The sequence below is a fragment of the Pseudophryne corroboree genome, chromosome 1, assembly GCF_028390025.1.
Source record: "Pseudophryne corroboree isolate aPseCor3 chromosome 1, aPseCor3.hap2, whole genome shotgun sequence".
Taxonomy (NCBI): Eukaryota; Metazoa; Chordata; class Amphibia; order Anura; family Myobatrachidae; genus Pseudophryne; species Pseudophryne corroboree.
In genome coordinates, this window is record NC_086444.1 from 990832599 (window position 1) to 990846398 (window position 13800).

General features: G+C 40.3%; 1 long non-coding RNA gene across 1 annotated transcript in view; it reads right to left on the reverse strand.

Moving 5' to 3' along the window:
- Positions 1–2323: 2323 nt before the first annotated feature.
- Positions 2324–13800, reverse strand: part of LOC134921410 (uncharacterized) — a 127702-nt gene continuing 116225 nt past the window's right edge. The window contains exons 3-5 of the long non-coding RNA XR_010177480.1: positions 13062–13112; positions 4421–4563; positions 2324–3435 (exon numbers count right to left, since the gene is read on the reverse strand). This is a non-coding gene — a long non-coding RNA (uncharacterized LOC134921410). The remainder of the gene's footprint in view (positions 3436–4420; positions 4564–13061; positions 13113–13800) is intronic.

Sequence of the window (13800 nt, forward strand, 5' to 3'; positions counted from 1 at the left end):
GTACAGTATTAACCTAGTCCATCATGGAATAAGGAGTAAAAGCAATATTAAATTATTATTATTATTATTATTATTATTATAATTATTATTATTACTACCAGTTATTTATATAGTGCACACATATTCTGCAGTGCTTTACAGAGATGGGGCTTGGATACGTAAATGGGGCTAGAGCCATCATCCAAGCGCCCTGCTTACTTGCCCTGTCCATGCACACTACAGTGCTTTCTACCCACCACACCCCTATCCTCCCTCTGGGAATAATAATAATAATAATAATAATAATAATAATAATATACTTTATTTGTCATTAACAAAATCAACAATGAAATGTCAATGAAAATACAATCAGAGCCTCACAATGCCATAAGATAACAGTAACATTATGCCACATTTTGGAAAACATTTGCACACAACCTAATGATCATTTAACAGCCGAACAGCAGTTGGAAAAAAGCTGTTAGACATGCGGTTTGTATGAGCGCGGATACTCCTGAACCGTTTTAAAGATGGCAATCTTTCGAAGATCAAACAATTTGGATGACTCTCATCAGTGAATATACTCCTAGCTTTCCTTAATACATTTCTAGTATACAAGTCCTTCATACTTGGCAGAGGCACCCCAGTGATCCTACTGGCAGTTTTAACCACCCTCTCGAAAGCTATTCGTTCCGCTACAGTGCAATTTCCAAACCACACTATCATCCCGTACGTTAAAACACTCTCTACAATACTATGATAAAACCTAACTAAAGTGCTTGTGCTTAAACAAACAGCTCTAAGCCTCCTCAAAAAGAAAAGGCGTTGCTGCGCCTTTTTAATCAGAAAAAGAATGCAATGATGTCAACAATTTAATGTGTTCCTAGTGTTCATATAATAGAAGGTGTTGTTTTAGAGGTTTCCCTGCATTCTCAAGAAATAGAGATTGAAAATATACAATTAACCAATTAATTACCAATTCATTTGCTAGGTAATTTATACAATATATCAGCATCACTTATGTTGATTTTATAATAATAACAACAGAAGTACATACTGAAAAACAATTTCCAGGTCACATAAAGAAAGATAATAAAACATATAAAAGATAAAGTAACTTATATACAATTCAGCGTCTCAAAACCAGTATTTTTACACGTACAGGCACATAATAGTACTTAATATATGTTTCAAACTAAATCTAACTGTTAATTATATATAAAGGGAACAAGGGATTTATTTTATTTTATTTATTTGCTCATAATATTTTATTCTACTTTAAATTGTGTTATTAAGCTACTGTTACATCAGTGTTTCAAATTTACAAGATTAACCTTATATATAATGGAACAAGGGATTTAATATGTTTTATTCATTATTTCCTCTATATACTGTATTAGATAAACCAAATTTATTAAGGGAAAAAATAACATACTAATAGAATTCCATTTTTAAATATGTATTTTTTCACCCCACACCGAATTAACTACAGCTTTAACTAGCCACTACCATAACAATATTAAATTAACAGCTTCCACAATTACAACTAATAAATGAATAACTATCATCACTAAATTAATAGCCTCACCACCAATAACCCCTTCACTGCTAGGCCTATTCTGGCATTATTGGGACTGGTCGCATTCCAACATTAATATTAGTAATTATTTATGTAGTATTCACACAAAATATACCTTGTTTTTTTCATCAACATTAAATATCCAGAAAATAGCAATAGTTTGCTAATTTCTCCAGTCTACCTTTTTCAGACTTTGAATATCCAGAAAATAGCATTAGTTTGCTAATTTCTCCAGTCTATCCTAAATGGCCAAAATGGTGCCTTTTTTATTGAAATTGCAAGTGAATCAAAGCAAATAGGTGTATTATTTTTCTAATATTCACCAAGAAATACTTTGTGATTCATGCTTTGGAATTACTCTTTCCAAAACAGCAAACAGCCGGATACTACTGTACACGTGTAACACCCCAGGGTTAGTGGGTACATCTAAGTCAGGCATGTCCAAACTGCGGCCCTCCAGCTGTTGTGAAACTACATATCCCAGCATGCACTGACACAGTTTTGCTGTCAGACAATGCTAAAGCTGTGTCAGGGCATGCTGGGATGTGTAGTTTCTTAACAGCTGGAGGGCCGCAGTTTGGACATGCCTGGTCTAAGTGGTTGAGAGAGGTATCACAGGTGTTGGGTGGTGCTATGTGACGAACCTTTCCCCTGAAATGTTTCTCCCTGTACCTTGTTCTGTTGAACCTTGCCCAGAGAGGTAGGATAGATTGATACGAAACAGGAGTGAGTCAGCAATTCCAACAGGATGTCTTTTTATTGCGCCGCAATAAACTCTGGTTTGTGGATGATGATTGGTTAATTGGCAGATAATATTGATTAATCACAAGAAAAATTGGGCATCAAAGGAAGATAAAGGGAAGGCAATTGGTTACAATTCACATCACAATGGATAATTCAAAAATGCAAAAAACAATCAATTGAATCACAATTATTGGCATATTATAATCCCAATCCCAATCTATAATGTGGTAACGAGAACAGTAATAAAACACAAACTTTTCAATAACAATTACTACATTTCTAGCTTTCCCTAGCCAAGGTATAATGATCTTCACCGGCAATAATGTTGGAGCTGTTGTAGAATTTTGTGATGCCACAGTGTTGCAATAGGGGAATTGGAACACAGATGTAAAGAATCCTGGGTTGTAATAATGTCAATGTATGAAAGTTTTATTTTAAAAGAAGATAGCTAGGGAAGGGATGGTAGTGTCTCCTGACAAATATAACTCAATTGTCAATGAGGGTCTCTTGGTTAAACAAACCCCTTCCTTCCAGTTAAAGGAACTTACTTTCACTTGTACAAATAACTCATCCTTTTCTACATTAGGTAACTCATTTGCACTCTGCACATATAACTCAGTCTATGGTATCCCAACAATGTTAAAGCAGGGGGTGGTTACCTAGACTGACCCTTCAACAGGCACTAACTTTTGGATATCGCACTATGCTGTCTGTGCCCTTTACACTGCACAGCAAGGATACTTGGGCTGGGGTCTGGTCTGCCCGTGGTTTGGGTCACAAACAGTCTCAATGTGCACACTCAGGACTCTATGACAAAAGTATTCATTTTGCTGGACTAGTTTCAATGGCTCCTCACTGTCACAAGATGGCCGCGGCATCTGCATCTTTTACTAGGCCTGGTGGTGTCCGGTCTCCGGCTGCAATGTCTCGCACTTGCTCACCCAGCTCTCAGCTTCCCGTTAGCACCCTGCTGCTTCTACTCTGTAGTGCTGCTCTCACCACGCAGAATGACTCTGTGGTTGGCACCTGTTCTCAGCTTTCGCTCTTCTCCTCGCTCAGCATGCGTCCAGCACCTCCAGTCACTCCTGCAGACTCCCCCTTCTTCTCACAAAGCTCCTCTGCTCCCAGACTGCCTTGTCAAATCAGCATTCAGTATCCAGACCATGTGATTAGAGAACCAGTGCTTAGAAAACAGTGAATATGGCAGTACCTGTTATACTTTAATAAACCAACACAACTGGTGAAGTAATACCCCTTTCAGCCTGCATACAGCGGGTTGCACCAGGGACTTGTACACAACTCCTTCCTGGATGCAACCCGCTTGAGACACCTTTCAGACTGGCGACCCGACCTGGTAATATGCAAGGTTAGTGAGGTCACCGGTAATGTGTCCTGGAGGCGGTGCTTGGGGATGAGGATCTCCAAGCACTGTTTCTTCCTATATTCCAACATTCCCAGCAGGTATGAGCCCAGACAAACAGTACTTAAGTGCCCAGACACATAGTAGTCAAGTGCCCAAGTACTGTACATACTGTAGGAGTGAAGTGCCCAGACACATAGTGTAAATACCCAAACACCCAAAGTCAGACATACAAATTACTAGGATGCAAAGAGCAGCACACACAACTTTGTGACTGTGAGTTCCAAATATTACAAATTAACTTTGAGAAACTTTACATGCAGATCCTGATTGGTCACACTGTTTAAAACACCAGTTATTACAGAGGCTGAAATTTGTTTCTTAATCATGATGATTGGAATTCGAGTCCCCTATAGTCACCTTACATATCTGAATAGTCATTCACAGCATAACATTTTCTTTCTTATCTATAGGAATTCAAGTAAAGGTATTGTATATACTTAAGAGGATCTTCCCTTTTACTTTTTTCATCCATCTTCACCTACTTCAGGGATGTAAGGAGCCTTATTTAAACCTATTTGCATGACATTTCTCTATATGCTATTACATCTACAAATACAAAAAAGATGCAACAGCACTCGGAGGCTTCCATTATTGAAATCGGTGTATTAAAATATCACTCCATGTAATTCCAACATTTCGGGGCTAATATGCCCCTTTGTCAAGGTGAGTAACAATAAGAACAAGTAAAAACATACCTTCTTATCAAGAGAAGAAGCCCCATCTGCGTTAGTGGGAAGCGCCTCCCAGACCCAGGACCCGGCGTCTTCCGTAAACGTCATCATGGGGTGGCCGTCGGTTACCATGGCAGCTGGACGCCCGTCGCCGCCTTCCTGACGCGCTAGTAAACAAGAAGCGTGTACAGTAAATTATAGAATCCCGACAACCACATGGCTAGTCAACTGACCCAGCAGTTGAATTGCACTAAATGACCTGATATTTAATAATGAAGTGACTCCGTAAATATATGCGCTCTAGTGAATATAACCACTGTACTATTAACTGTGAAAAGACATGTGTGTGCATATACAAAATATTCAAATATTAAAAGAGGTGGAAACATTTTTAAGAAATGTAAAAAAGTGTAGACGGTATATAAAAGGATGTGAAAACTAACCCATATATATATATATATATATATATATATATGTATATATCTATATCTATATATATATACACACACACACACATACAAAGTTAAATATAATGGATGGTCTCAAAAAACAGTGTTAAAGCGTGCTGTGATCAAAGGGGTAATACAGATGTGCCATACATAACCATATACGTGACTTTTAATATAGTGATTTTGACCTACTGTACTATAAACATATAAAGCGTGCTAGCTACTAGAGTCACAAATATCGTACAATGCAACTACTGGGACAATATAACATAGTGTCACTAGAAGCTGAAATCTAGAAATAGTTAAAAGAAAAGAAAACGAAAGGAGAAAAAGGTCCAGAAGAGATTACAATGTTGGGGGGACTAAATTACTACTTAGAAAAAGATTACTCAGGCCTTCGCCTGAACGACTATTTAGGTGTGTAAGAACAGGTTCCATAGCATCAGTTCATTGAGACCCTTAGGGTTGATAGTCCCCAATTCATAGATCCACCTGGCTTCCTTCCGTAGGTGGCTGCCCTCACGATCACCACCTCTCAGGTTTTTCGCCACATGATCTATTATCAGATGCTTGAAATCACCTAAGGAATGTCCTTTTTCTTCTAAATGCTTCGCAACCAAGGCTTTTTCAGAGAGTGCCTGTTTGATGACGCTTGTTTGGAAAGCCGTAATGTCCGTGTGGACTACAATGTCTTTAATATTACGTCCCCCGTTGTAACAAGGCATTGGACGTATATTCTTGAAGCTGGATAAGGGTTTGTCTGTGGACACCAACGGCCATAAGGCCCTGGTGGACATGGAATAATCGCACTGGAGGTGTTATTGTGAACTACAAGCGGGATCACTGTTTCCTGTGTTTCTACCTTAAGTACCATCATGCTGCTTCTTGGCATCGCTAGGACCTCTTTCTTTTGGGATAGTAATATTTTGCAATCATATCCTCTCTGGAGGAACTTTATAATTAATTCATCCAGTTCAGCTTCCAGCGTTGTATGGTCACTCACAATTCGGGAGACCCTGATCATTTGCGACCTAGGGAGACCTACTTTGAGGCCCAAAGGGTAATGACTATTTGCTCATAAAAATGTATTTTGGTCAGTTGCCTTAGTGTAGAATCCTGTGTGGATCATTCAATTGCTGATGGTAATCTGAACATCCAAATAGTTAATGGAAGTCGTGCTTACTTGATAGGTGAATTTAATAGGGGAAATTTGTGAATTGACTGTCGCCATCAGAAGCTCAAAAAGATCAGGAGGGCCTGTACATAGAAAGAACAAGTTGTCTATAAAACGGGTGTATAGTAATATGTATCTAGCAACCTCTGGGTTCTGAAAGAAAATAGTCTCCTCCTCTTTAAACATGAAGATGTTGGCAAAAGAAGGGGAGACATTACTCCCCATCGCACACCCGGTCTTCTGGCGAAAGAAGTGCTCATTAAAAAGGAAGAAGTTCCTCTTCATCAGGGTTAATCCCAACAGCTTCAGGAACAGATTACGGTCTAAGACCTCCATTTTCTCTGCTATCTGGAAATCCTCCATAGCCTGTAGGCCCTCCCGGTGGGGGATGCTTGTATATAAGACAGACGTTGTAAGAAACATGTGGTGTCTCTGCTTGAGGATCAGTGGTTGCAATGTACCATCCAGGAAAATCGAGATCGGTTGATAAACTGAATTTCTGGCTGCGATAATTGGTCGCCCTGGTGGGCACTGGGAATTCTTGTGAATCTTGGGGACTGTAAAAAATATCGGTGCTACTGGATGTTCTTGTGTAAAAGCTTTACGAAGTTTAGGTGTAATCAAACCACTTGTGCATGGTTTATTCAAGAGGGAGTCTACATCTTTTTTGTATATTACAGTGGGGTCCTGTGGTAATTTCTCGTAGGTGGGCTCATCTGCTAACTGCAGGTTTATCTCCTTCGTGTAATCTGTCAAATTCATGACTACTATCCCACCCTCCTTATCGGCAGGGCGGATCACGATGTCTCTGTAGTCCCCTAGTTGTTTTAAGGTGGCTTTCTCTTGTCATGATAAATTAAGAGTTGATTCTGGGTTTCACTTTACTGTATTTGGAAACCGACACATCCATAAGGCGTATGTAAGATTTAATGGACGGATTGGAAGAGGCGGATCAAAAGATGACTGGTGTCTTGTGTTAATGAATTTGTGGTGTATAGTCTCCTGAAAGGGGGTTGGCGTATCTGAAGGTTGTGACTGGAAAAACTCATGCAGTCTTAATTTTCATGCAAAACGATGTATGTCCACCTGCCATGTGAAGTCGTCAAAGTTGGTGGTTGGGACAAAAGACAGACCCTTTTCCAAAACTTTCTCTTCATGTTTGGTAAAGACTCTATCAGACAGATTGTAAATTAATGATTTTTCGTTGCTGAGGACCCTCTTGTTCCTCGCGCATTGTCCGCCCCTGCTGGTGGTCATCCTCGCCTTCCTTTTTCTCTTACGATCAGAGTGACCGGAGGGGTCCTTAAAGGGACACTTGACATATTAGATGCCCCTTCAGTGCCCTGCTGTATAATTTCGCTGTCACTGTTGGACGTAGCTGATGTATGGCGTTGAGTTTCTTGTCTTCTTCGACAGCCGTGTTTAGCTGAAGAATTGTGGGGCTTGTGTTCTCCTGGTTCACCTCCATATTTAACTATCTGGTGCTTATTCCGCTTGAATCTTATCAGGTCTCTGTGGTAGTTATCGCACTGAGATTGAAGTTTTTGTAGCCAGTCGTGATGTAAATCACTTTGTAATGCAGATAAATGCTCTGCTTCCAAATTACCAATTTTACTACAATGTCTTTAATATTACGTCCCCCGTTGTAACAAGGCATTGGACGTATATTCTTGAAGCTGGATAAGGGTTTGTCTGTGGACACCAACGGCCATAAGTGAAAATAAAGACGGAAGGGGGACTTATCCTGCGCTTCTTGGGGGAGTCACAATTCAAAATGATTCAAGCGTTGTTTGCAATCTCCCATATATGGAAAGACAAAATGATTGTATAATGTGAAGTACAATTTTAATAAAATAAAACCATAATTTAACATTGGTTATAAAAATGGGTGTGACAAATGTATAGCAGCATGAATATAACAATAGCATATACAGATGAAAGCAGCATGTATTGGGACTGCAGTGGGGGGTAATGAAAAATTAACAGATGTATAGAACTGTATGACCAGTTCAAAGCAAGCTTGCGGGAGTTTTGAATCTCAGGGGACCCGGGAACCCCTTGTGCCACGCTGTACTGGATCGGTAAAGATGCCACTGCTCCCCCTCTATCAGTCCTCTGTCCACCAACGCGTTTCTACCTCTTACAGAGGTCTTTCTCAAGGTGCAAACGAATGACAAATAGCTGCTGACAGAATGTATTTAAAGTGTCCCTAGCCAATCAGCACACAGCGTGAACAGCTGGACCCTATACAATTGATAATCTCACCAAGTCCCATGGTCCTTAGCGTCACGCTGTGGCTCTCTGTTGCCATGACGATGTCCATGTATTTCCGGTTGCGGATCCGTTTCTTTGTTCATAAATCCACTCCTGTTTGTATAATCCCTCGCGGCCACACATCCTCCTGTATGACATCCTCCTCCGCTGTGGATCGCCCCCAGCGTACTCCGAATCCTCCAGTTGATTCAAACAAGTCCCGCTTCGTGTATGCTTTCAAGTCCGCTACGTCACTTCCGGTAGCATTAGTCCGTGGGAGTCTATTCAGAGACGCACAAAACAGTGCGTCACGTCACTTCCGCTGTAAACATAAACATACAGGTCCCTTTGTTATCTGTTGAAGACAATGGGGTGCTGATGCAAAAGTTGTTTTGATAATGAAAAGTGACTGAAAAGAGGCCTACAGCTCTAGTATGTGAGCAGGAGTAAAACATTCATTAACAAAAATTTCAATAATAAAAACCGTTTTAAAATCATACAATTTTTTATGTGGGGGCCACCAAACTAATAGTTTAAGGGTGACAGGGACCTGTGTGCATAGAAATATAACAATAAAAACTCTACTACCAAAAGATGTCTAATAAAAAAAAAAAAAATATATATAAAAATGTAAAAGCACAGGGGAACCTATTTAGGATGTAAATTGCTATATGTCGCAGGAAGTCTAAAAAATGAAATCTTGGGGTTAACTTCAAAGGAACCACTTGACCTCAAAATCAGCATTAAGGCCTTGTGGTTTTAGAGTCCCCAATTCATAAATCGCCTTCATTTCTGCTTTGGCCAGCTGGGTCGCAAGGTCTTTGCGTCTCCAGTCGCCTTTAATGTGTCTGAGTCTGCAGAATTGTTTGATGGCTCCGCAGTTACTGTGGTGTGTCGTACGGAAATGTTCCGATAATGCATGGGTGGTCAGTGATTTCCTAATGTTTCTTAGATGCTCCCCCAATCTTGTTTTGAGTGGTCGGGAAGTTCTCCCTATATACCAGAGACCACAGTCGCACTCAATCCCGTAGACAACATTGTTGGTATTGCAGGTAACGAAGTCCAAAACTTTGAATTTGGTGTTATTGATCTGTACTTCTGTAATTTTATTACCTGCCCCTTTAACACCTCTACAGCCCAAACAACTGCCACATCGGAAGAATCCCTTGGATTTGATGTATGCTATTGTTATATTCATGCTGCTATACATTTGTCACACCCATTTTTATAACCAATGTTAAATTATGGTTTTATTTTATTAAAATTGTACTTCACATTATACAATCATTTTGTCTTTCCATATATGGGAGATTGCAAACAACGCTTGAATCATTTTGAATTGTGACTCCCCCAAGAAGCGCAGGATAAGTCCCCCTTCCGTCTTTATTTTCACTATTGTTGTATTTTTGGTGAAGGGATTGGGAACCTTCGGTGAAGGGAGAAACGTCCAGCAGCTATCACTTTGCGCACTAAGTCATTTCCTTATATTTGTGTTTTTACCAACGGCCATAAGGCCCTGGTGGACATGGAATAATCGCACTGGAGGTGTTATTGTGAACTACAAGCGGGATCACTGTTTCCTGTGTTTCTACCTTAAGTACCATCATGCTGCTTCTTGGCATCGCTAGGACCTCTTTCTTTTGGGATAGTAATATTTTGCAATCATATCCTCTCTGGAGGAACTTTATAATTAATTCATCCAGTTCAGCTTCCAGCGTTGTATGGTCACTCACAATTCGGGAGACCCTGATCATTTGCGACCTAGGGAGACCTACTTTGAGGCCCAAAGGGTAATGACTATTTGCTCATAAAAATGTATTTTGGTCAGTTGCCTTAGTGTAGAATCCTGTGTGGATCATTCAATTGCTGATGGTAATCTGAACATCCAAATAGTTAATGGAAGTCGTGCTTACTTGATAGGTGAATTTAATAGGGGAAATTTGTGAATTGACTGTCGCCATCAGAAGCTCAAAAAGATCAGGAGGGCCTGTACATAGAAAGAACAAGTTGTCTATAAAACGGGTGTATAGTAATATGTATCTAGCAACCTCTGGGTTCTGAAAGAAAATAGTCTCCTCCTCTTTAAACATGAAGATGTTGGCAAAAGAAGGGGAGACATTACTCCCCATCGCACACCCGGTCTTCTGGCGAAAGAAGTGCCCATTAAAAAGGAAGAAGTTCCTCTTCATCAGGGTTAATCCCAACAGCTTCAGGAACAGATTACGGTCTAAGACCTCCATTTTCTCTGCTATCTGGAAATCCTCTATAGCCTGTAGGCCCTCCCGGTGGGGGATGCTTGTATATAAGCTACACACATCAATTACACACATTAGTGTGTTAGTGGGCACTGTGTCAATCAACGACAGACGTTGTAAGAAACATGTGGTATCTCTGCTTGAGGATCAGTGGTTGCAATGTACCATCCAGGAAAATCGAGATCGGTTGATAAATTGAATTTCTGGCTGCGATAATTGGTCGCCCCGGTGGGCACTGGGAATTCTTGTGAATCTTGGGGACTGTAAAAAATATCGGTGCTACTGGATGTTCTTGTGTAAAAGCTTTACGAAGTTTAGGTGTAATCAAACCACTTGTGCATGGTTTATTCAAGAGGGAGTCTACATCTTTTTTGTATATTACAGTGGGGTCCTGTGGTAATTTCTCGTAGGTGGGCTCATCTGCTAACTGCAGGTTTATCTCCTTCGTGTAATCTGTCAAATTCATGACTACTATCCCACCCTCCTTATCGGCAGGGCGGATCACGATGTCTCTGTAGTCCCCTAGTTGTTTTAAGGTGGCTTTCTCTTGTCATGATAAATTAGAGTTGATTCTGGGTTTCACTTTACTGTATTTGGAAACCGACACATCCATAAGGCGTATGTAAGATTTAATGGACGGATTGGAAGAGGCGGATCAAAAGATGACTGGTGTCTTGTGTTAATGAATTTGTGGTGTATAGTCTCCTGAAAGGGGGTTGGCGTATCTGAAGGTTGTGACTGGAAAAACTCATGCAGTCTTAATTTTCATGCAAAACGATGTATGTCCACCTGCCATGTGAAGTCGTCAAAGTTGGTGGTTGGGACAAAAGACAGACCCTTTTCCAAAACTTTCTCTTCATGTTTGGTAAAGACTCTATCAGACAGATTGTAAATTAATGATTTTTCGTTGCTGAGGACCCTCTTGTTCCTCGCGCATTGTCCGCCCCTGCTGGTGGTCATCCTCGCCTTCCTTTTTCTCTTACGATCGGAGTGACCGGAGGGGTCCTTAAAGGGACACTTGACATATTAGATGCCCCTTCAGTGTCCTGCTGTATAATTTCGCTGTCACTGTTGGACGTAGCTGATGTATGGCGTTGAGTTTCTTGTCTTCTTCGACAGCCGTGTTTAGCTGAAGAATTGTGGGGCTTGTGTTCTCCTGGTTCACCTCCATATTTAACTATCTGGTGCTTATTCCGCTTGAATCTTATCAGGTCTCTGTGGTAGTTATCGCACTGAGATTGAAGTTTTTGTAGCCAGTCGTGATCTAAATCACTTTGTAATGCAGATAAATGCTCTGCTTCCAAATTACCAATTTTATCACGGGTGGAAACCAATTCTTTGCCGGCTTCCTCCACCACCAACAGCATCAAATACAAGCTGCATTTATTAAGGATACCGACCCATTTTTTGCAGAACTCTGGGTTAAAACGGCTGATGGAGGGGACATTGCGCACCCTGAAACCTCTCGGCACCATCCTTTCTCTGTAATAGTCCAACAAATAGTCCAACAAAGAATTGCCGTGTAGTAGAAAATCTATTTCCCAACGCTTAAGTTTCAATGCTGTTACATCTATATACAGGTTGAGTATCCCTTATCCAAAATGCTTGGGACCAGAGGAATTTTGGATATCGGATTTTTCTGTATTTTGGAATAATTGCATACCATAACGAGATATTATGGTGATGGGACCTAAATCTAAGCACAGAATGCATTTATGTTTCATATACACCTTATACACACAGCCTGAAGGTCATTTTAGCCAATATTTTTTATAACTTTGTGCATTAAACAAAGTGTGTGTACATTCACAGAATTCATTTATGTGTCATATACACCTTATACACACAGTCTGAAGTTAATTTAATACAATATTTTTAATAACTTTGAGTATTAAACAAAGTTTGTGTACACTGAGCCATCAAAAAGGTTTCACTATCTCAGTCTCACTCAAAAAAGTCCGTATTTCGGAATATTCCGTATTTCGGAATATTTGGATATGGGATACTCAACCTGTATTCCCTTATCCAGTGCTATTTTTGTAGGAAAATAGGTTTAGGAACAGTGGGCAGGGCAGAGGTGGGCAGTGATGTGAGTGAAGCTACCAAAGAATCAGGGCATCAATTTAAAAAAAAACACATAATCACTGAGTAGTGTAATATATAGTACACATACTGCCCTTAGTAGCACCATATACACACATAATGCCCCCAGTAGTGCCAGATACACTTAATGCACCCAGTAGTGCCAATTGCACAATGCTCCCAGCAGTGCAGGTATATAATACCACCAGAAATGGCATTTACACAATGCCCCCAGCAGTGCCAGACACACAATGCCCCCTGAAGTCCCATTTACACATTGCCTTCAGCAGTGCCAGATACCCAGGTCCTCCCAGTAGTGCCAGCTACACAATGCCCCAATATAGTGCTCACCACCAATGCTGATGAGGTGGGTAACAGAGGTAAAGATCTCATTACTAAAATAAAAACATAAGACCATAAAAACGTATTTAATAATTGCTGCAGCATCTTACTTGTGAGTTATGAGAGATGTCCTCAATGACCTGTCCATCGACGGCAACTCCCTGAAATCCATGAAACAAATTAAAGTCCAAAATAGTAATGACTGTGGTAGACAATGATCCTTTACTAAAACAATACTGAACTTGACAGCCGATTTAATAAAAATCATAATTTGTGTCTGCACTATGGGCCTATTTCATGTTTGTTTGCTAATGTATTAGCAAGTGTGATTATCTAGGATACGGAATTGCTAATATTAGCAAGTAAAGCTGCCACTGGGGCTATTGTAAACTCATTTGCAACTGCGTACATATTTGCAGCTTATACACAAAAATAAGGAATATCGGGGCTAAAGGTTGGTGTATGGCTACTCAGACCGGACACAGCAGTAGCGACTCAGATGCCATGTTTTTGCACATATGAGCTCACGGCCATCAGCAGATACATTCCCCGAAAATGCGCATGACATGTCTAAGTTTTACCAACCACCCCCATAAAGTACCCATTAACACCTTAAACGGTCACTTCCTGTTATTATTATCTTTTATTTATAGAGCACCAAAAGGGATCCACAGCACCCAGTTACAGAGTTCAAAACCAAATAAGCAAAACAAGAAAACAGTGATGTTCAGTTCAAGACAATATAGGACAAGAACAGGGTATACAAACATACTGTATCTGCATCAGCAAACAACACTATACAAACTATGGAGGCAGAAAACCAAGGGGTTTGATGCCTTCGAAGGGAGT